We start from the raw sequence: 22,004 nt of genomic DNA on the forward strand, positions 1-22,004 counted from the left end.
TGTAGCCTTAAATTGCAGTCTTATAAACACTGTTCTGTGAGTAAGCTCCATGCAATATAGCGTACTTTGGAGCAGACATTGATAAGATTACTCTGCACATGTAGAAGTCTCTTAAGCTTTCTGTTACATATCCCAGGGAAAAACAGGCGTCAGAGAATATAGCCCATGGCTCTTTTTTACTTCAAGTTGGTTTGGAGTGTTTTTATATGTCACGTTGCCCATTATGGTTTGGGGCAGGGAACGACTCACCTCAGTCTTGGCTGGCTTATATGCAGTTATGGTGGGAGCTGTTACTTCTGGTGCCAAAAGCTCATACCTTAGTGCCCTCTGGTGGAACGTCTTGCTCCTTACTCAACACAGGAAAGAAGTAGCAATTCCTCTGCTCATTCCTGAGTTTTGCAAAGATATTGTTTTCCCAAATATCCCTTAGTATCTTTTCAAGAGGAGTCAGTGTGGCATAGTTTGAGTGTTGGATTACGCCTCTGGAGACCAGGGTTTGATTTCACTTGGCCATGAAATCCACTGAGTGACTTTGGCAAGTCACATGCTCTCAGCCTCAGGGTAAGGCAATGGCAAACTCCTCTGAACAAATCGTGCCAAGAAAGTCCCATGACAGGTTCACCAGAAGTCAGAAACATCTTGAAGTCACACAACAAGAACAGCTTTTTCAAGTACAGAAACTGCCAGTCCCCCACCCCTGGTTCTCTCCCATTCTCATCATAATAGTGAATTAGGCTGGGGAAGAATAGGGATGTGACAGTCATGGGTCTGGTTACTTACAATTATTTTTCACCCAGCATATTTAGCAATAGCAATAGCAATAGCAAGTACATTGCTATATTGCTTATCAGTGCAGTTAAGTACTCCCTAAGCGGTTTACAATGTGTAAGCTAACTGCCCCCAACAAGGTGGGTTTTTTACTGACCTGCGAAAGGATGGAGGGCTGAGTGGACCCGAGAGCCTTGCCTGAGATTGAACTCACAACTTTGTGGCTGCAGCACTGGCATTTAACCACTGTACCACCAGGGCTCCCTTGTTTTATTTTTGTTGACCATACTGAATATGAGCCAGAGAACCCCTGATGGCCTGCCTCTTTTCATATATTGAAAAGTCTTTAGAGCAGTAATTCCCAAACGCTGGCTTTCCAGGTGTTTTGGACATTGGTTTCCAGAATCTCATACCACTGGCCAAGATAGCTGAGGCTTCTGGGAGCTGAGGTTCAAAATACCTAGAGGACCAGAGTTTGGGAATCACTGCTTTAGAGCCTGGAAATTAAACGTGGATGGTTTCTGCTCCTGAGTCACACTGTATTTTATCTGTGATAAATACCTGCTGTTTTAATCACACTGTTCTAATGTTATGGCCTTCCCACTCTTTAGTCGTTTTTATTTTGTGGATTATTTTAAGTTGTGGCAGTCAGGAGAGCCAAAAGGGCAGAATGCTGGAAAGAGGGGTTGGAGGATGAAAGCTTTAAAAACCACAAGACAGTTGACAGTTTCACTGACAGATTTTGGGAAGTTGGGAAATAGAGTTTTGGAATTGCTAGAAGGAGGAGGGGAGGAGGGGAGAAATGAGGGAAAAGGAGGAATAGATATAAATTGTAAAAATTACACAATATAGGCCGCTTGTTTCTTCTATGAAAAAAATTATAATAAACTTTGTTCAAAGATATAACTGCATTTGTAAAATCCAAAAGAGATCTTGTAGCACATTTGAGACTAACTGAAAGAAAGGAACTGGCAGCAGTAGCTTTCCTAGATATAAGTCTACTTCAAAATGCATCTAAGGCCCCATTCACACTACAAAAATAATCCAGGATGAATCCAGGTTGGATCCTTGTTGTTCACACATGTCCTGAATGCACTCAATGCACTTTGGGGAGGGAGAGCTGGCAAAAACCCTCACTTAACCCAGGATATTTGATACTGGGTTTCCTCCCCAGGTTTTCCTGAAAGATCTGCATCGATCCACATCTTCGTCAGTGTGAATAAGCTTCCGGATTGATTTGGATCGCTCAGTATCATTCAGGGGAATGGAGGTGGCTCCATTTTATCCCAAAATGATGGCATGTGTGAATAACAAAGGGGTTACAATGACTCGAAGAGATTCGTGAACCCAAAACAAAATGGGAACAACAAACCCGATATGCATCAGCACAGCGATCTGCATCTCCTTGGGACAAGAAAATGAGTGTGATGCCCCCTGTGGAAGTAGAATTAAGTCTACAAAAGCTCGTGATTCCAATTACTTTCAATTAGGTCCAAACACACTGCAGAAATAATCCAGTTTGAGACCGCTTTAACTGCCCTGTCTCAGTGCTAGGGAATCCTGGGAACTGTAGTTTTGTGAGACATTTGGCCTTTTCTGTCAAAGAGCACTGGTACCAGAACAAACTACAGTTCCCCCAATTCCCTAGCACTGAGCCAGGACAGTTAAAGCAGCCTCAAACTAGATTATTTCTGCAATGTGTTTTGGACCAAATTCTCAAACGTGCTACAAGATCTCTTAACATAATAACCTTTGTTATTAATTAACATCTGCCTAATCTGATTTTTTCCCCCAGGGTGCTTTCAGACATTGGGAACACACATGAATCCATTTTATGAACCACTTTATGTTTCCTATAGTGTATCCCTAGGGAGGGTGTAACAAGGAAGGGAAAAGGTGTGGGGAATCAGACTGAAAAAGTGAGTAAGCAACCAGAAATGGGGTTTGGCGATGTAAACTAAGGCTACATATATTTTTATTGATTACTTTTACCTAGTCTGAGGCTAAAAGTAATAGCAGTATTAAATCAACTGAGGATGTAATGAGGATCTATTGGCATTATATTGTAGAAAGCCTACAAAATTTAAAAACATGCTTTCATAAATGCCTCCTACAGCAATTCAGGTTTGATTGAAAGTTCAACTGCATCCAAATTGTTCATCAACCTGAGCTCCAGTTATAGGTAACAGGCCTATTGTGGGTGACATATGGGTATTCTGGCAAATCAGGGGCACAGTCTTTGCAAATTCTTTGCTTTCAGATGTTTCCTCTCCATTCAACAGCAAGCAATTCAACAAAAATGATGTATGTGGGGAGGGAGCTAGGTTAGTAATACTAATTTGAACTTAGTGGCACAATGGGGGGTGATGAAGCAAGATTTTTAAAAATATAGCCAAGCCAAAACATGAGACGCTTTCCTCCCTTTTAGGCCCCTCCTTTAGCCACCTTTGGACTGTGGAAAGAATTAATAATATGTTCATGAGAAAGGGATGGTTTTAAATGACAGTACTTAGTTGCAGATCTACAGAAACTGATTTATTTTCACAATCTCAGTGTTTGCTTGCAGAAAAGTCAGCACACAGCACTTCAGAATACGAAAGAAAGATGGGTAGAAACATTTAAACTTTCTATGAAATCATGCCACCTTGTGGAATAATCATATTAATGTTCTTCCTGACCAAATCCTTGTTAAAAGCCCTTTTTTACCATAAAAGTCTGAGAAACACACACACACAAAATTTACATGCACCTTGCACTTTTTGCAATACTGTACAGTATTATTATCCACTAACTACTCCACCACCCCCCCTTTGGAAAGACTGACCTTGGATTTGTCAGTCAGTGGGAAGAACTGCAGTACCTCCTGTTAGATTATAACATCTAAGAAGCCACAACTGTATCCACACTGCAGAAATAATCCAGTTTGATACTACTTTAACTGCAATGGCTCCATGCTATGGAATTCTGGGAATGGCATTTTCTTGTAGTGGCGCTCTGGTGCGACAACAAACTACCATTCCTAGAATTCCATAGCATGGAGCTGTGGCAATTAAAGTGGTGTCAAACTGGATTATTTCTGCAGTGTGGATGCAGAGCAAGAACACAAAACAGTGCCACAGAGCAGAAGGGAGGGTGGGTGACGGAGCTTTGGAATATATTTGTGCAACACTTTCACACCACATAGCTATATAGTAGTACTTTCAATCTTTTGATGATCCATTGTTCTTAAAGAAGGGGATATTCCTAGATGTTTCAAAATGCTTATCCAAACTGATTGACTCATTTTAGTATAATACTACTGTAGCGACATTTCCATTATTTCTAATTCAGATGTATTTCAAACCCTTGTTTTGTTACTCTCAGAGCAATAATAGTAACCACAAATAGCTGTGCCACCAAACTATAAATATCTCCATTTGAGTTATTCTGGTTTACCTATGATGCACTGATGAAGTATGTCAGGTGGAGAAGATAAGACAGATTAGAGTTTGGATGTAATGCATTGTAAGTAATGTCAGTACTCATAGTATATTCATGATAAATGTTGTGTAACAAAAACTAACTTTGGTTTTGTCTTCCACTTTTTAACACTGATAGGGCAGTTTCATTTTTGACATGAGAAGAGGATATTCTTTATTCCACAAACATTATGTCCCCTGGGATTCTGACAAGGGCTGCAGCCAGCCACCACCATGCTGCCACCCAAAACTTAGGCCTGTTACAGACAGCCAAAATAAAACTGCTTCGAGTCACAGTGGAGGTATGGTGTTTCAATGATGCATGCGTCCTAAGAGTCCAGAAGCCACACCAAAGCCACACTCCAGTCCTTAGGGCTGGAGCGTGGCTTTGGTGCGACTTCTGGACTCTTAGGACGCATGCACCATTGAAACACCATACCTCCACTGTGACTCGAAGCAGCTTTATTTTGGCTGTCTGTAACAGGCCTAAATGTGTATCTTACTTAAAACAAAATGCAAACTGTATGGGAGTGGTTTGAGTATTGGACTACAGCTGTGGAAACCAGGGTTTGAACCCCCGCTCAGCCGCGAACCCTACTGGGTGACCTTGGGCAAGTCATTTTCTTTCAGCTTCAGGGGAAGGCAATAGAAACCCTGCCTCTGAACAAATCTTGCCAAGAAACTCCCATGATAGGACCATCTTAGGGTTGCCATAACACAGAAATAAGTACCATCCTTCTTGTAAGATCTGACAAGCAATGAGCAACACACTGCTCTTTTTAAGCTTTGAAAAGGATCTAACATAGATATAATAAACTGATATTTTAAAAACTGTAAACTAATATTTAGAAGCCTGTCAGATGTAATAATGTTTTTATATGAAGTTGGCTCATGCCCCATTAATAGCATTTGAAAATGAAAAATAATGTGAATAAATAGATGATTTACTAATTAATTAACAATAGTTTAATTCATTAAAAGTCAGAAATATTTGATGTAAGCTGTTAAGGTTTTTTTTTAATTAGCTTTCCCCACTCCTACTTCTGTTACTCAACTAACTATGCATTTATTTCAGGTGTACGTAACAAAAACTATCAGGGAGTAACTGTCCTTTTTATGGGAGGGACTGCAATATCGTGACTTGGAAGTCTCTTCTTTATAGTCATTATAAGTCAAAGTCCAATTGATAGCAGTTAACAACAAAAATCTTCAATAATCTGTAAACTCAGCTTGGTACCTCTTTCTTTCATTTGCAAAGTAAAGTTGTGCAGTTGCCACCAGGGACTTTTCTAAAATGAAGACTTTAATATTTGTTTTGGGGTTGTGTATAATTCATTAGTCCTACAATACCATAACAATGATCAAATGACACAAGGACAAGGAAATGGTGTGAACCTTGGCTTCTCAGTTATGGAAACAATGCTAATATATACTGCCTGATTGCTTCCACTTGCAGTAGGATCAGTTAAACCACAGAGCTCTCAACATAGGTGTTTTCCCTGCATTGGTTTATTTCTCAGTCAGTTTGCTTTATAATTGTCCACATTCAGATGACTTGTTAAAGTTATGTGGGTCTGTTTAGTCAATTCTGTGGCAGTTGGGGATAAATGGGTAGGGTTTATTAGCACTCTGCCTGTAATCAATAAGCTAGGGTTCTTATGTTTCCCTGACCTATTGTATAATGAAACTACAAAATTTTTCTATCACATCTGTCTGAACACTCAAGCCCTCAGTATGTGCCATTAGAAAAATGATCCTTTTGCACTGAGACAGAGGGGCCGGACACCATGCTATGGTTAATGGGATGGCCACAGTTTTAATACAACAAATACCAATCAGCTACATTCATATATAATTGTCCTCTAGTAGACAATGTGTAGAAAAAAATAAAGTAGAGAGAATACCAGCCCCCATGGTTTTCAGACCAACACATTCTCAAGCAGGGGGTTAAGCAACGGGAGTCTGGTAAGCATTTGGCAAGGCTTGGCATATCAACCAATCCATGGGATGAACAAAAATCGTCCACCTGACATGAGGCAACTTGCATAACTGCAGGTTCCTCCCCCTCTCCTAACTGTCTAGCAGCCCCAGGGTTCCCCCCTCCCAATATAACTCATGTCCAATGTCCCCTTGCTAGGTGTGGCAAAGAAGTGTGAGAAATCTGTCCAAGAGTAACAATACAAAATTGAACAGTCCCAGTTTAAGATCCAGCCTACCACAAGCTTGGCAAGAACCTGGGAAGTCCTGTGAGATTTGATGTCTCATGAAAATTCACTTGAGACAGCACAAAAATCATACTGGATCTCAATCTGAAGTCCTGTGATGCATAACTTCAGACCCAGGCCTATACCAAGGAGCTACCTGGTGTGTCTTGAGAACAATGGTGCCAGTCTAGAGGTTCAGAACAACATACCCCCCCCCCCTCTGTGAAGGCACAGAGGAGGGGGGAAGCTTTCCCAGATAGCAATTCAGCTGAGACTATTGAGTTCTATGTGAAAAGCAGTTTTTCAAGTATAACTAGGAGCTACTTTCTGCAGTATTATTAGTGATGAGTGACATAATTTTCCTCCCTTTCTCATACCATTTAATGAATCTTTAAAATACCTTGTGGTACCTTAAAGGCAAACAGATATATTATTTAAACCCTTCCTGGGGAAATTACATTTTCTTTCATTCTACCCATTGAGAGAAAGAACATTCGCAGCTGTGGGTAATTTTTATGAACTGCCATCTTCTCATTGAAATTCTACTGCACCCTGCTGCAATTTTAATTCCAACCTTCATGTGGGGACATAATATTCCAATAATGGCAATGGATTTTCATAAGGGCCAAAGTGCACATTTCTTTCAAATACTTGGGTCTAGAAAAAGGTTTTAATTGCTTCCTTGTATAGATTCTTATTTTGTATATTAATTTTAACCAAATGATGATTCCTTTGACTGATGTATCTGGATTTTTTTTTTTATTTAGGTCTATCTGTGCAAATACTCCTCCTTGCTGAATGTGAGCTTAGCTTTTTAGCACTTGGTTGACTTCAAGCACACATAGTTCATCAACATTATTTAATATTTCTCTGGAGTCTACAATTTACTGTTTTCCACTTACTTTAAAAATGATACTCTGTCAGGTAGTTTTAATGCTGACACAACATTACAGCAATTAAAGAAGCACCTCTAAAAACAATGTGAGCATTCATGAGAGTAAGTAGATAAACACTATGAAAAATTCAAGAGTGTAGGCAGATGCTGAGTGAGCTTTTCACATAAGCCTGTCTACTGGCTTATCAGGATTTTGGTACCTGCTCTTCCAGTGAAGGTGCTCCCTGAACAATATATCTGATAAGCCAAATTACACAGTGGTTTTGTAAAAAAGCCAAATGAATGGTTCAGTATCAACCAATTTATTCTCAACAGTACTTTCTAACCCTAGATAAGTCAGTTTGGGCATGAAACCAGCCTTACTCAACAGAGGCACTAATGCAGTAGGATCAAAAACTTGAGTGACATCTGCACAGGGAACTAGTGAGTATTTGTGAATCACAATAAACCATACACATGAATAACACTTGCTGCTTGGAAAAGAAAGGGGGACTCTAACCTACAGCAAAACAAATATTTAGAATAGTTTAAACACCACACCTAATTCACAGCAAAAAATCAGACTAAAGAATGTCAATATACGCTTTAAAGTCATCACATTAATTACATTGCCAGTTCCAGCTGTGTTAAAATGCATGCATTCACATGCACATTCACACACACACACAATATTTTCAGCATGTGCCCATTCAAGTTATATATTAAGGTTAAAATAGATACACATTTTATTATATATTTGCTGCAGGCAAAAAAAGTTTTTTTGATCACAACAAGGTGGGTAACCATCTGATTATTCCTTATTTATAATATAAAAACAAAGCTACAGAAAAATATACCATCATAAGCATATAATTATATGTACATATGATGGCTGCTTCTCCTTTTTCCTAGATGTAACCGTGCCTACCTGGGTTGCAAATTTTAAATCATTACATTTGAATAATTACATTTTCTTCCAAATATATTTCATAAAATATATTTTTATTAATATTCCCCATTGCACAGAAACTCTCTTACTCACACCTAGCAGGAAGCATTGTGTGGATTTTCCTCTGCATACAAATTTCTGAAGAATTAAGTCACAAAACCAAAGGATATATACTTAGGGCCCGAACAGATAGGCCAAAATAAAGCTGCTTCAGGTCACTTTGGAGGTATGCTGTTTAAATGACACACACATCTTAAGAGTCCAGAAGCTGCACCAAAGATGCGCACTAGTCTTTAGGACTGGAGTATGGCTTTGGTGCGGCTTCTAGCCTTTTTGGACGCATGCATCATTTGAACAGCAAACCTCCAAAGTGACCTGAAGCAGATTTATTTTGGTCTGTCTGTTCAGGCCCTAAGTTGTGATTTGGAGAATCACAACTAAGGGAATATGCTTAAATGATAGAATATATGCAAATTAAACTGTCTACTTTATACAAATCTATGATGTGACCACAGCTAGAATGCTGATTCCCACATCTGAAAAGGGATTGCAGAGTTGGAAAAGATGCAGAACAGGGCAACTAAAATGTTCAAGGGATTGGATCAGGGGTCGGCAACCTGCGGCCCCCGGGCCGGATCCGGCCCGCCAAGGCCTTCCTGCCAGCCCCTGCGCAGTCCTGCTGCCGATTTCCCCCGTTTCCGCACCGCTCCAGCCGCCATTTTGTTTTTCAAAATGGCGGCCAAAGTCTCGCGGCCAAACAAAATGGCGGCGCCCATCTAGGAGGCCCGGTGCAGCCCCTGGAGCACTCCAACAGGGCTCCAGGGGCTGCAGCAGGCCTGCATCGGGCTCCACCTTGCCCTCTGCCCTCCTCCTCCTTATGAATAGAAGAGCAGGGAAAGGAGGAGGAGGAAGAAGGAGGAGCCAGCCGGCCAGCAAGAGCAAGAGCAAGCCAGAGAGAGGTTGGTTGATTCATTAGGGGAGGGGGGTTAGCCTTCTATTCTGAATTGCATTTTAGTAGTTTAGTAGTAGCTAGTAACTGTTATTATTATTATTTACTTGCCCTTGGTGTTCTCTTTGCAAAAACTCCTCTCAGCTCCTTGTGCTTTTCTGGGTTGAGACAGTGGTGCATGCTTTCTCCCTTCTATTCTGAATTGCATTTTAGTAGTTTCCATGCTAGTAACTTGTTAGTATTATTATTATTTACTTGCCCTTGGTGGTCTCTTTGCAAAAACTCCTCTCAGCTCCTTGTGCTTTTCTGGGTTGAGACAGTGGTGCATGCTTTCTCCCTTCTAATCTGAATTGCATTTTAGTAGTTTCCATGCTAGTAACTGTTAGTGTTATTATTATTATCACTCCAGGGGCGGAGCATGCAGCCCCGCCCCTGGAGGGTGGAAGCTCCACCCCCAGCATGCGGCCCCACCCCTGGAGGGTGGAAGCTCCACCCCCAGCAGGTGGCCCCCGCCCCCAGAGGGTGGAAGCTCCACCCCACTGCTCAAAAAGGTTGCCTACCCCTGGATTGGATCAACTCCTGTGAATAAATGTTACAACCTCTGGGGCTGTTTCACTTACAATAAGGTGAAGTAAAAGGAGAAATCATAAAGGTATGATGCAGGGAAAGGCTGACAGAAGCTTCCCACCCCCCATTTAATAATACTAGAACCTGGGGTCAACCACAGAAGCAAATGACAGAACATTCTAGAGTTAGAAAACAAAACAACTTTTCATACAGCCTGTAGTTACTATGAAATTGTCACAAGAAGGCTATCTACTTGGATGGCCTTAAAGAGAGGTTGGATAAATTCATGGTAGATGGGACCATCAGTCACTACTAAAGATGGTCAAGTGTCTCCAGTACGATAGGCAATATGCTTCTAGAAGTTACTAAGTTACTAAAGAATGGTACTATTGCATTCATGTCCAGCTGGTGGGCTTCCTATAGAAGACAACTCATTGGGCACCTTTGGTCCGATCCAATAGGGCTCTTCTTAGATTCTGTAGTGCCCAGAATCTACAGTCATATTATATTGGAGGCATTTAAGAGGGCAGTTAAGATGGATCTCTTCTGGTGAGCTTATCCACCTGACCTTGTGTAAGAGATATTGTTCCACCTCCTTGATTACTGTATGACTGCATTGTTATTGTAATTGACGACAGTGTAAGTTTTAACGTAATTACTACTGTATTGTATTTTATTTACATGTTTTGTATGCACTTTATGGGTTGTAATCCTGCCTCGATCCACCTGGGAGAGGCGGGAAAATACAAATAATAATAATAATATACCAGCACAGGAAATGCTCTATTTGAGAATCACAAGAGCAGAACTATTAGTATGAATAGACAACAGTCTAGATTGATCAACAGTACAGTATAAGGCTCCTCCCCACAATGTGGGCCACAGAATTTGGCCAATATCCTGCATATTTGACAAAACACAAAGTTTTGCCAGATAGAACTTTGCCTCATCCTCCTTTCCCCTCATGGAAAACAAGCCTATCTCCTGAATGCCCCCAAAGTAATCTACTGTCAGGGGAGGATGGGGGACTGCCATACATCACCCATCTATATACCTATACTGTACTGTATAGCAATGATGTCATTCTCCAAAACCTCTAGACAGCCCCCAGGAAGTCTAGGAGGATGATGTCATCATAGGACCAGAGCAGATGGGCAGAAAAAGAGACTCAATCTTGCTTTTTCCAAAAGCGTGTTGAAACCCCACTGTGCACATAGCTCGCTCCCAAGGGAGACCAAATACCCACAGGTAGACTGCACAGCATGGTGTCAAGCTGTGCTGCTAGGTAATTTTTCGTTGCCTCCCCACCATGCATGTGCATCATTGTGCACGCGCACACATGCCTGCGACCTCCAGTTACCTCCCACATCCTGCCCCGATGCCATCCCATTGTATGGCCACCTCTTTGGTTGGCCACACAGTTGCATGTGTAATGCTCTGCTGGTACAAGGCAGCAGTGCATGAATAATACACTGGCAAAGCACAATCATGGCGGGTCTCCATACATGCCCCCGAAATTCCCGTTCACCCATGCCCCTTTGCTGGACAGTCTGGTTTGTTTATGTTGTAATTGCATACATTGGAGCTGTTGCACTTTCATTTTTTTATTTTATTTTATTTTTTATTTTATTTTATTTTTTTGCTTCTCTGCAGCTCCACACTGGGCTATTTATATGCAGGTGCAAAGATATGCATTTTCTGGGTTAAGATGGAGTAACCTGGCTTCTTTGTTCTCTGGTTTTTACCCCAGAAGCATGGCTTCCTTTTGATTTTCACCCACTTTGGAATGTGTCATATAAATGCCTCACCTTCAAAACAGCTGGAAGCCACTTTATTTTGCCCATCTCTTTCATCCCATGATATGTCAAGCTGTGGTAAAATAGCCCAATGGACCGTGGCTGTCTCCTCCCTTCCCTTTCCAGTAAATGGCTGTGTATGAGGAGCTCCTTAAGGAGACAGGTGAGTTCAATGGTTAGAAGGATAGAGGGTTGTGAATACCTCCCTCCGCAATCTCCATAAAAAAAAGCATAAATTGTACTTATCCTTGTATATGTCAATAACAGAATACCAGCCGTTATTTCTTGATCATCTTTGCAGATCCAATGTTCAACTATTTAAATAAATGAAACTAATACTTTATGCAATTCTAGTCCTTTGGGGGGGGGGGACATGGTATATCAATAATTAAGAAAGTACAAAATAATAATAATAATAATAATAGAGGGATCACAACAGAGTTTGAAAAATACAATTAAAACATTACAATATTATTATCACACAAGTTAAAACCACAGTTAAAAACATAAAATCAACAATCATGGGGTCAGATGCTCTTGTTCCATATAGAAACAGTCTGTAATTCATAGAAGATCAGGTGGGTATGCACGTCGAAAAAGCCTATCTATTATGTAGAAAATACTTGTGAGAGAAAGGTTCTCTTCTAAACCAGTTTAAGCAGCCCAGCTTGATGGAGAATGTTATGTTCAAGCATCTAATTATAGTTTCCAGTGTTCTTAATCTGCTCTCACATTTATAATAATTATTTCTATACACAATAATTATTTTAATACAACTGAAATTTGCTATGTGCAGCTATTAAAAACAAAGTTTTAAATTTAAAGGTGGTTAATTAGTTTGTGATTATTGCTTTAAATGTTCTGTTGATTTATCAGTTTGGAAAAAAAAGAGTCCAAAATTTAACTACTGATAGGACAGATCTACAAATACAAGAAAGATCTTTCTGAGATCCCATCTGTCAAACTCCATGGCTATTCAATGAATAATACCATCACCATTTTATCTGATGCAACCATTTACAAAAGGTTTTGATCTAACAGGGTCCAGTGAACTGCAAGAGTCAGATGCATTAATTAATTCAGATGGGACTGAAATGAATTTCTAATTACTGTTCCTAGTGACTGTATATTATTTACTAATGCCAGATGTAATGCTTTCTTTCAGATTTGCTTTATGGTAGGTATGCTAGGCTACCCCTCTCTTTGAGATTTTGCCCTTGTGGTTTGCAGAAGGTTGAAACTATGTCACATATTTCATTGGATTTTTTTTTATAATCAGAGTAACAAACAGTTGTAGCCCTGTCAGTTATCAGGATTTTTTGTCTTTTGTAATTAAGATTAGAGAGAAGAAAATTCATATAATTGGTCAGACTACCTAAAATGTTTTATTGAGTATATAATTTTTGCCGTGATTATGGAATGTTAAACTGTATCCTATTTAATATTATATAATTTCTGTTTGTTTGTATTGATGGGTTGCACTAATAAATGTTGACTGAATGATCTGCAAATACAGTGTACCTGTGAGTGGCAGTGATAGTTGGGAAAGAAGTAGTTTACATAAGAGCATTAACTTAAGAAACTTCACTTCTTAACATGCATCTCTTATGATAATATAGCTCTTATTATAAGGTTTCTTTGACCCTATATAAAAATGCAAAGTGTCAGAGGAAAAGATTCCTTCTACACTAGTGCTAGTCTTGTGTTGTTGGGTGCAAAACAAAAATAGCCCCCAAAGTACTTAATATAATGCTAATTCATCTACAACCGAAATTCTTCTGTTTTTACTTGCAATTAAGTCCCTTCAACAAAGGGACTTTGTTTATTACAACCTTAATTTGAAGCTTTCTCCTTAGGATTTCTGTATCTAATTGCTTCCTGTTTAGTATAGTCAATAAATTGTTCTTTAACACCCACATAATTATTTAATGCTCAGAAAAATGTTTCATGTCATGCACTGTGTTCAATGATACATTATGAGGAAAAGATGGAAAGCTATCCAGTGGCACCAAATAGCTGTCAAAACAATATGAGTGGTTTAGAGAGATGAGGCAATTTTCTCCCTCTCATAATATTAGAACCTATGGTGATGTAATAAAATTGCTGGATATAGTTAGGGCAAACAAAAAGAGTACTTCACATAAAGTATAATTAACTTTCAGAAATTATTATAACAATGTTATGAAATTGATCATTTTTAAAGCCACTGTGAGGAAACAACATTGGCAAGGAGGTCAGACAAGGCTGCATGTTATCACCCTATCCATTTGATTTATATGCAGAACATATCAGCAGGAAAGCAGGATTATACTCATAGGGAACAAGTGAGAAAAATGAAAGGAAAAAAGCCGCCAAGCATTTAAGGCAGGGGTAGGCAACCTTTTTGAGCCGGGGGCCGGGTTGCTGTCCCTCAGACAAATGGGGGGCCGAAGCAGGGGGGAGCTTCCACCCTCCGGGGGCGGAACGTCCACCCTCCGGGAGGTGGAGCTACATGCCGGGGCAGAGCTTCCACCCTCTGGGGTGGAGCCGCATGCCGGGGGCGGAGCTGCATGCCGGGGGTGGAACTTCCACCCTCCGGGGGCGGGGCCAGCGCTGGAGGCCTCCCCCTCTCTGCTGGCCCCTGAGGGGGCCCCAGGCCCCGTCAGAGGCCAGTAAAAGGGCCGGCTGGGGGCGCCAGCGCTGGAGGCCTCCCCCTCAGAGGCCCTTCCTCCGCCAAACCTCCCTCCGGAGAGAGAAGTCTGGCGGAGGAAAGACCCTCAGGGAGCCCAGGACGCCGGCCCGCCAGGCTGGGGCTGGTCTTGCCGCTCCGCGGGCCGGATGAGGCCGGCGGGCCGGGGGTTGCCGACCCCTGATTTAAGGTATGCAGATTATACCCTACCATGTATATTATGTACTTTCAAGTCGTTTCTGGCTTATGGCAGCCCTAAAGCAACCCTATCATGGGGTTTTCTTGGCAGGACTTGTTCAGAGGAGGTTTGCCATTGCCTTCCCTTGAGGCTGAGAGCATGTGACTTGCCCAAGGTCAGGGATAAGGCACTTTAAAGCCAATGCGCTAATCTAGTATGTTTAAAAATATAGCTCTCATATGAAATTCTGAAAGTTTTAAAAAAGCACTGTGAAAAATAATTATTTTTGTTATCAAAAACTACAAAGTGCTGTATCAGAAGGAAATTCATTTGCCTCTAAACTGATATAATCTAGAAAAAAATACAAGAGAGAACTGGAGAAGAAGGGATGAGATGGCTCAAATCAAAATATCAACAAGGCAGAAGAAAAGAAGGCTAAACACAGAGTTGGCCTTAGAATTGTCCATACCACTGTATTTCCAATTTCTATATATGGTTGCAAAAACTGGATAGTGAAGAAAGCTGATTTGGAAGAAAACCAATGCATCTGAAATATGATGCTTGAGAAGAGTTCTATGGATACTGTAGGCTGCTAAAAAGACAAATGAATGGGACTTGGAGCAAACCAAGACTGAACTTTTACTAGAAGCAAAGAATATTAAACTGAGGCTGATGTACTTTGGTCATTTCACATGAGATGTCTCAATGGAAAATATTATGCAAGTGTTGACAAAGAGGAAAGCAGTCGGAAAAGAGAGAGACTACAGTACTTCAAGTGGATTGACTGCATAAAAAAACCACATCCCTGAGTATTGATTTCATCCATTAAGGGCTCTTCTTATATTGTGTGAAGTAACTCTAAACTGCAAAGCAAATCTGAAGCTCATTAAGATGCTTGACATGTACTGTAGCCCCTTCATACATTTTAACACACTGCAACACTGAAAAATACAACTGTATTTTTGAAAAGCGACTAGATTAACAGACTTGAGTTCCCAGAAACTGTGAAGCAAATATTTTAAGTCCTATATTATCAGAATGTTACCCATAGTGTTACAGCATTTAAAATTTCCTGTGCTATCCTGTGCTCATCTTTAAGTACAGCTAGGCTGGTCAGAACCAGGATAGTGCCTTTTTGGAAACAGCCCACCCATCCCCATTTGTACAACTCTCTTCTAACCATTGTCAACCATGGTCTATCCTTTCCCTTGACCATAATTGGCAAAGAACTCTCCTGGGATTGTATAGTGATCATTGGTGTTAATTACTGATCTTCAGCTTTTAACATTGTTATGTTATGTGGTTTCTAATTAATTTTGCATACTGCCCTGGAGACCGTTTATCCCACAGGCATCTTATAAATTTAAAACAACAACAACAACAACAACAACAACGTTGTACTGGAAAGAGTTTGCTGTTTCAGTTGTGAAAAAATCTTAAGTTGTGAAAATTACTTTACAGAGCTGATGAAAAAGTCATATATATGGAGCAAAGATTTTGATATCTAATCCCTTTATTTTTCTGTTCTATTAAGACTAACTGTAGCATTAGTATGAAAATTGGATGACAGTAATTAAAATACAGCAGACAAAGTGGTCATAAATAAAGATTAATGTAAAACAAACTACTAGAACTGTTTCACTGCCTGAGGCTTCCAAGCCGGGTTTGCAAGACCATTTATACTAGACCAAAGGACTGAAAACAATTAAGAAATAGAAGATTCTTTCTTGCCCTTAAGGTTTAGAAAGAAGCTTGTGTAAACAGACAACAAAGTAGCAGGATAACCAGGCTGTCATTCTTAAATTTTAGGTAAATTACTAAATCACCAGGTTCCTTAGTTAATTAAAGAAACAGCTTTTGGACAAGTTTCACAAGACCCAGTTTTGGATCCACTAATTAAAATAGTTTTATCAGATAAAACCACTTCATTAGACCCCGGCTGATACTTCTCTTCTGCAAATATGGAGAGGAGAAATAGAATTTCATATATTTCTTGTTTGAATTGAGAAAAGGAAGATATATTGCTACATTTCAATTTTTGTGTGAATTTATTGTAAATCTTGATTAACTCATTTTGTAATGATTTCATAAATTCTGTTAACACTGCCTACTCCTAGAGCCTCTAATTTCCCAAATCCTTTGTAATCTTTATAGTCTTTGTAATCTTCCTTGTAAAGTCTAAGGAAAATATTGATAAATTTGGATTTGGACAAAATATGGATAAACTTGAGTCTCAGAGGTGCTACATGATCTCTCTACATACTGATTCTACAGACTAACACGGCTGTATCTTTGAATTCTACCGCTATCATGGGGGGTGGTTCTTGACAAGATTTGTTCTGAGAGGGTTTTGCCATTGCCTTCCTCTGAGGCTGAGAGAGTATGACTTGACCCAGGTCACCCAGTGGGTTTCCATGGCGAAGCAGGGACTCTGGTCTCCTGAGTGACAGTCCAATGCACAAACCATTACACCATAGAATCATAGAATCATAGAATCATAGAGTTAGAAGAGACCGCAAGGGCCATCCAGTCCAACCCCCTGCCATGCAGGAAATCCAAATCAAAGCATCCCCAACAGATGGCCATCCAGCTTCTGCTTAAAGACCTACAAGGAAGGAGAATCCACTACACTCCGAGGGAGTGTGTTCCACTGTCGAACAGCCCTTACTCTCAGGAAGTTCTTCCTAATTAAAGAAACAGCTTTTGGAGCCCTGGTGGCGCAGTGGTTAAATGCCTGTACTGCAGCCATTCACTCGAAACCACAAGGTTGCGAGTTCAAGACCAGCAAAAGGGCCCAAGCTTGACTCAGGCTTGCATCCTTCCGAGGTCGCTAAAATGAGTACCTAGACTGTTGGGGGGGCAAATTAGCTTACTTGCTAATTAGCTTACTTGCTGTTCACCGCTATGATCTTTGGAATAGCGGTATATAAATAAAACAAATTAAATTAAATTAATTAATGTTGAGGTGGAATCTCTTTTCCTGTAACTTGCATCCATTGTTCCGGGTCCTGTTCTCTGGAGCAGCAGAAAACAAGCTTGCTCCCTCCTCAATATGACATTCTTTCACATATTTAAAAAGGGCTATCATATCACCTCTTAACCTTCTCTTCTCCAGGCTAAACATCCCCAGCTCCCTAAGTCGTTCCTCATAGGGCAAGGTTTCCAGACCTTTCACCATTTTAGTCGCCCTCCTTTGGACATGCTCCAGTTTCTCAATGTCCTTTTTGAATTGTGGTGCCCAGAACTGGACACAATATTCCAGGTGTTGCCTGACCAGAGCAGAATACAATGGCACAATTACTTCTCTTGATCTAGACACTATACTTTTATTGATGCAGCCTAAAATTGCATTGGCCTTTTTAGCTGCCGCATCGCACTGTTGACTCATGTTCAACTTATCGTCTACTTGGACTCCTAGATCTCTTTCACATGTACTTTCATTCAGCAATGTGTCTCCCATCCTATATCTGTGCATTTCATTTTTCTGCCCTAAGTGCAGTACCTTACATTTCTCTGTGTTGAATTTCATTTTGTTAGCTTTGGCCCAGCTTTCTAGTCTATTCAGATCATTTTGAATGTTGGCACTGATGTCATATAGCTATCTAATAATACTAATGTATACAGGGTAAAAATATAATTTATGTGTGTCAGTTTTAGTCCATCCCTCATATGTAGTTAACTGACAAAAGGTTTTAGCTTTAATCAGTGCTTTTTTAATTAGTGCTAGCTGACCACAAATCGAATGTTAGTTTTTACAATACCACAATTCAATTACTTAAAATTAAATATTTTAAAATAGGAACAATAGTAACCCATTAATCTTCATGACTGATATCCTTCCCATTCATGAAATTTTAAGTTATTCCATTTTGTTAAATCAAGGCTGCATCCACACTGCAGAAATAATCCAGTTTGACAATATTAACTTCTATGGCTCAGTGCTATGGTATTCTGGGAATTGTTGTTTGTTGTGACACCAGAGCTCTCGGACACAGAAGGCTAAATAATAATAATAATAATAATAATAATGCCCCTCCCGCAGGACTGAGGCAGCTTACAACACAATAAAATACAGTAATACAAAATAAACCCATTATCCCTCCTTCCAAACAATAACATTATAATCCCACATAATAATAATATATCAATAGCAGTAGTAAAATCTCATCTAAAATTATTAAAACAATCAATCCGCAGTAGAGAGACGGGCATTCTGGGGTATTACATATGGTAGTTCATGTCAGCGGTTGACCAAGTGAGTTATTCAGGGAAGGCCTGTCTGAAGAGATCCGTCTTGACAGCTTTTAAAAATCCGTCACGATTGACTAATGTTTTGGATCTCTTCCGACTCCATAGTTTGGGAGTGGCAGATGAAAAGGCCCTCTGAGTAACCACAGCCAACCTGGTCTTTTTTGGTTGTAGTAGATTTTTCCCAGAGAACCTAAGTGCGTGGGGTGGATAGAATAAGGTGATCCCGTAAATAAGTTGGACCCAGGCCATGAAGGGCTTTAAAGGTAATTACCAACACCTTGTATTGTGCCCAGAAACTAATAGGCAGCCAGTGGAGGGATTTTAAGATAAGTGTTATGTGGTCATCTCTAGCTGTTCTGGTGACTAATCTGGCTGCCATGTTTTGAACTAATTGAAGTTTCCAGACTAGATACAAGGGTAGCACCATGTAGAGCGCAGTCGAGTTGTGAGGTTACCAGTGCATGTACCACCGTTTCCAGGTCCCCCTGTTCCAGGAAAGGGCACAGCTGGTGTATCAGCCGAAGCTGATAACAGGCGCTCCTGACCGTCACATTTATCTGATTTGACATCTGAAGCGAAGAGTCGAGGAGCACCCCCAAGCTACAAACACAGTCTTTTCAGGAGAGTGCCTCGTCCAGAACCAGTTGATATATTCCTATACCTTGATTAGGTGTCCCAACAGTGAGTACCTCCGTCTTCTCTGGATTCAGTTTCAGTCTGTTTTTCCTCATCCAGTCCATTACCACTTTAAGGCATTCATTGAGAGGATGCCACCTTTAGTGAGAGCTGTCGTCCAAGGCATGGAGAGATATACCGCATGTCTCCAGATGATCTCTCCCAACAGCTTCACGCACACACACACACACACACACACACATTAAATAGCATTGGGGACAGAATGGTGCCTTGAGGGGCACCAAATTTAAGCTCTTGTTTAGAAGAGCAACTGTCCCTAAGCATCACCCTTTGGAATTTATCTGATTCCAATGCCCCCGACTCCCAGCTCTCTCAGGCATTCCAAAAGGATGTCATGATCAATTGTGTCAAAAGCCACTGAGAGATCCAGAAGTACCAACAGGGTCACACTCCCCTTGTCAATACTCAGACGAAGATCACTGACCAAGGAAACCATAGCAGTCTCAACTCCATATCCTGTCCTAACGCCGGTTTGAAATGGATACCAATAATCAGTTTCATCCAAGACTACTTGGCTTTGAAGAGCAACACCCTCTTGATCACTTTGCTCAAAAATAGAAGATGTGAAGCTAGTCTATAGTTATTCATATCCAGAGGGTCTAAGGAAGCTTTTTTCAGAAGTGGCCTTACAACCGTTTTCTTAAAACACATTGGAAATTGGCCTTCCCTAAGAGATGCGTTAATAATATATGTCACATACTTTGCTATGTTTCACAAAACTACAATTCCCAGAAATCTACAGCATTGAGCCATGACAGTTAAAGTGGTGTCAAACCAAATTATTTCTGCTGTTCGGATGCAGTCTAAAAGTTGATTACCTGATATAATTCATTATGAGTACCAGTAACTTATGTTACATTTTGCTACTCCTGAACAATCTTTATAAGCTATTAAACATGGATTCCCCTACAGGAGATTCAATACTTCCTTGCACATCAACTCTCACTGGGTTGTGTTTAATCCTAACTGTTTTGATTTTATTGTCACTTGCATATCCTGATATCTGGGAGAATTCCCGAGGTATCAAACCTTTTCCAAATGTTTGTTTTGTTTTCTCAGAGACTTAAAACAGTGTAACAAGTTTAGTTTAAATTGGTCTTTTCCTCATTTCAATGCAGTTATTTCAAATATAGACTCAACTGACTAAGCAAAAAATAGAGGTGATAATGAGCATTCCTGGCAACTGCCTCTTTTTGGTTTCAGCAAGCATGGTTTTAATTTGCAAACTATTGATGTAATGTTGATTAACCCATCTAATAAATCCCTCTGTCAGTCCAAAGTTCAATAAAACTGTCAGAGAAAACTCCTATCCTGTCAAAGATTTTACATCAATAAATAACAAAACATGGGAATTTTTTTCCAAATTCCTAATAGGAAATATTTTGTTCACGATTTTTAGGATAATAGTTGAATATTAGGTTTTAATAAAACCTAGTTGATCAGCCATACATATTTGCTGATATTATTGAATCTGTTTGCTGATATTATTGAATCTGTTTGCAAAATATTCCATATTTTGAAATCTTGGTCGAGCAGAAATACAGTCAGAAATTATTCTGATTTACAATAGTCCTTACTATGCTTAGGGACAGCACTTATTTTGACCTTCTTCCATGTTAGGTGAACTGTTACTCCTCATGATTTCATTTTATATAAAGCACTGCTAGAGGGTGTTTCTTAGTTGCCTTTAAAACAATTTGCACTGCTTGAGAAAGTTATTCTCTGGTGACTGGATTCCTTAGATTTCTTACATCATTCAAAGTCAATATACAATGGACCCTCACATTCCCATCCACATATTCAACAGCCTGTGAATGATCATGCCCCATATTATTCAATGGTGGCAATGTGAGCATGCATGTTCAGTGTGTAAGTACTCATGTCACCACCATTAAAAAAAATATGGGGCACAGACATCTGCATTTTTTGGCAAAACCAAACTTCGACAGATATGGAGGGCCCACTGTAGTTAACCAGTTGTAGTATTTCTTTGGGGATTTTCTGCTGCTCCAGAGACTAGGACCCGGGGCAATGGATGCAAGCTACAGGAAAAGAGATTCCACCTCAACATTAGGAGGAAACAGTGGAACATACTCCTTCTTCAGAGTGTAGTGGAGTCTCCTTCCTTAGAGGTCTTTAAACAGAGGCTGGATGGCCATCTGTCGGGGATGATTTGATTTAGATTTCCTGCATGGCAGGGACTTGGACTGGATGGCCCTTATGGTCTCTTCCAACTCTACGATTCTATGATTCTATGGATGATTATGATGATGCAATGGAAGATTTTCTGTGAAGCAAAATTCCTTCCAGTACTCTTTATCTTTATTAATACTGTTGATAGTCATTAGTAATACCACCAGGCAAAGTTATTGGTCTTCTCCTTGCCTTATCTGTGTTATTAAAGCTTGCCTTGGCATTTTTTAAAATCTGGCAACTGTATTCAGTTCATTGCTGCTCTCAATGTATGCTCATTTTAAAACCACAAAAATGTCTGTGGTTGGGAGCAATTTAACACATACATGTTTTTTTCCTAGCCTTTTTTTTTTAAACTTCTTTATATACTGTTGTAGTCTATGCTCATATTTTTCTCCAAGTGCTAAACAGGAAATTTAATTCCAACAGGTCTTTTCTTGTCTTCATTTTAAA

At 40.0% G+C, this 22,004-nt stretch overlaps 1 protein-coding gene across 5 annotated transcripts in view; it reads right to left on the reverse strand.

Annotated features, from left to right (window-relative positions):
• The window catches only part of CRYBG1 (crystallin beta-gamma domain containing 1), a 150,089-nt gene that overhangs the window by 97,182 nt on the left and 30,903 nt on the right, over positions 1-22,004 (reverse strand). The window contains exon 1 of one of the 5 annotated variants that reach the window (XM_089530652.1): positions 8,871-8,924. The exons of 2 other annotated variants lie outside the window; for them this stretch is intronic. The gene's annotated coding sequence lies outside the window, so the exon portion shown is untranslated. Of the gene's footprint in view, positions 1-925; positions 1,021-1,329; positions 1,413-8,870; positions 8,925-22,004 lie in introns of those variants that run through there. 2 more of the 5 variants (XM_089530649.1, XM_089530650.1) reach the window with 2 other exon arrangements.

This window comes from Sceloporus occidentalis, unplaced genomic scaffold, assembly GCF_023333645.1.
Source record: "Sceloporus occidentalis isolate IW3139 unplaced genomic scaffold, rSceOcc1.0.p SCAF_6, whole genome shotgun sequence".
Lineage (NCBI taxonomy): Eukaryota > Metazoa > Chordata > Lepidosauria > Squamata > Phrynosomatidae > Sceloporus > Sceloporus occidentalis.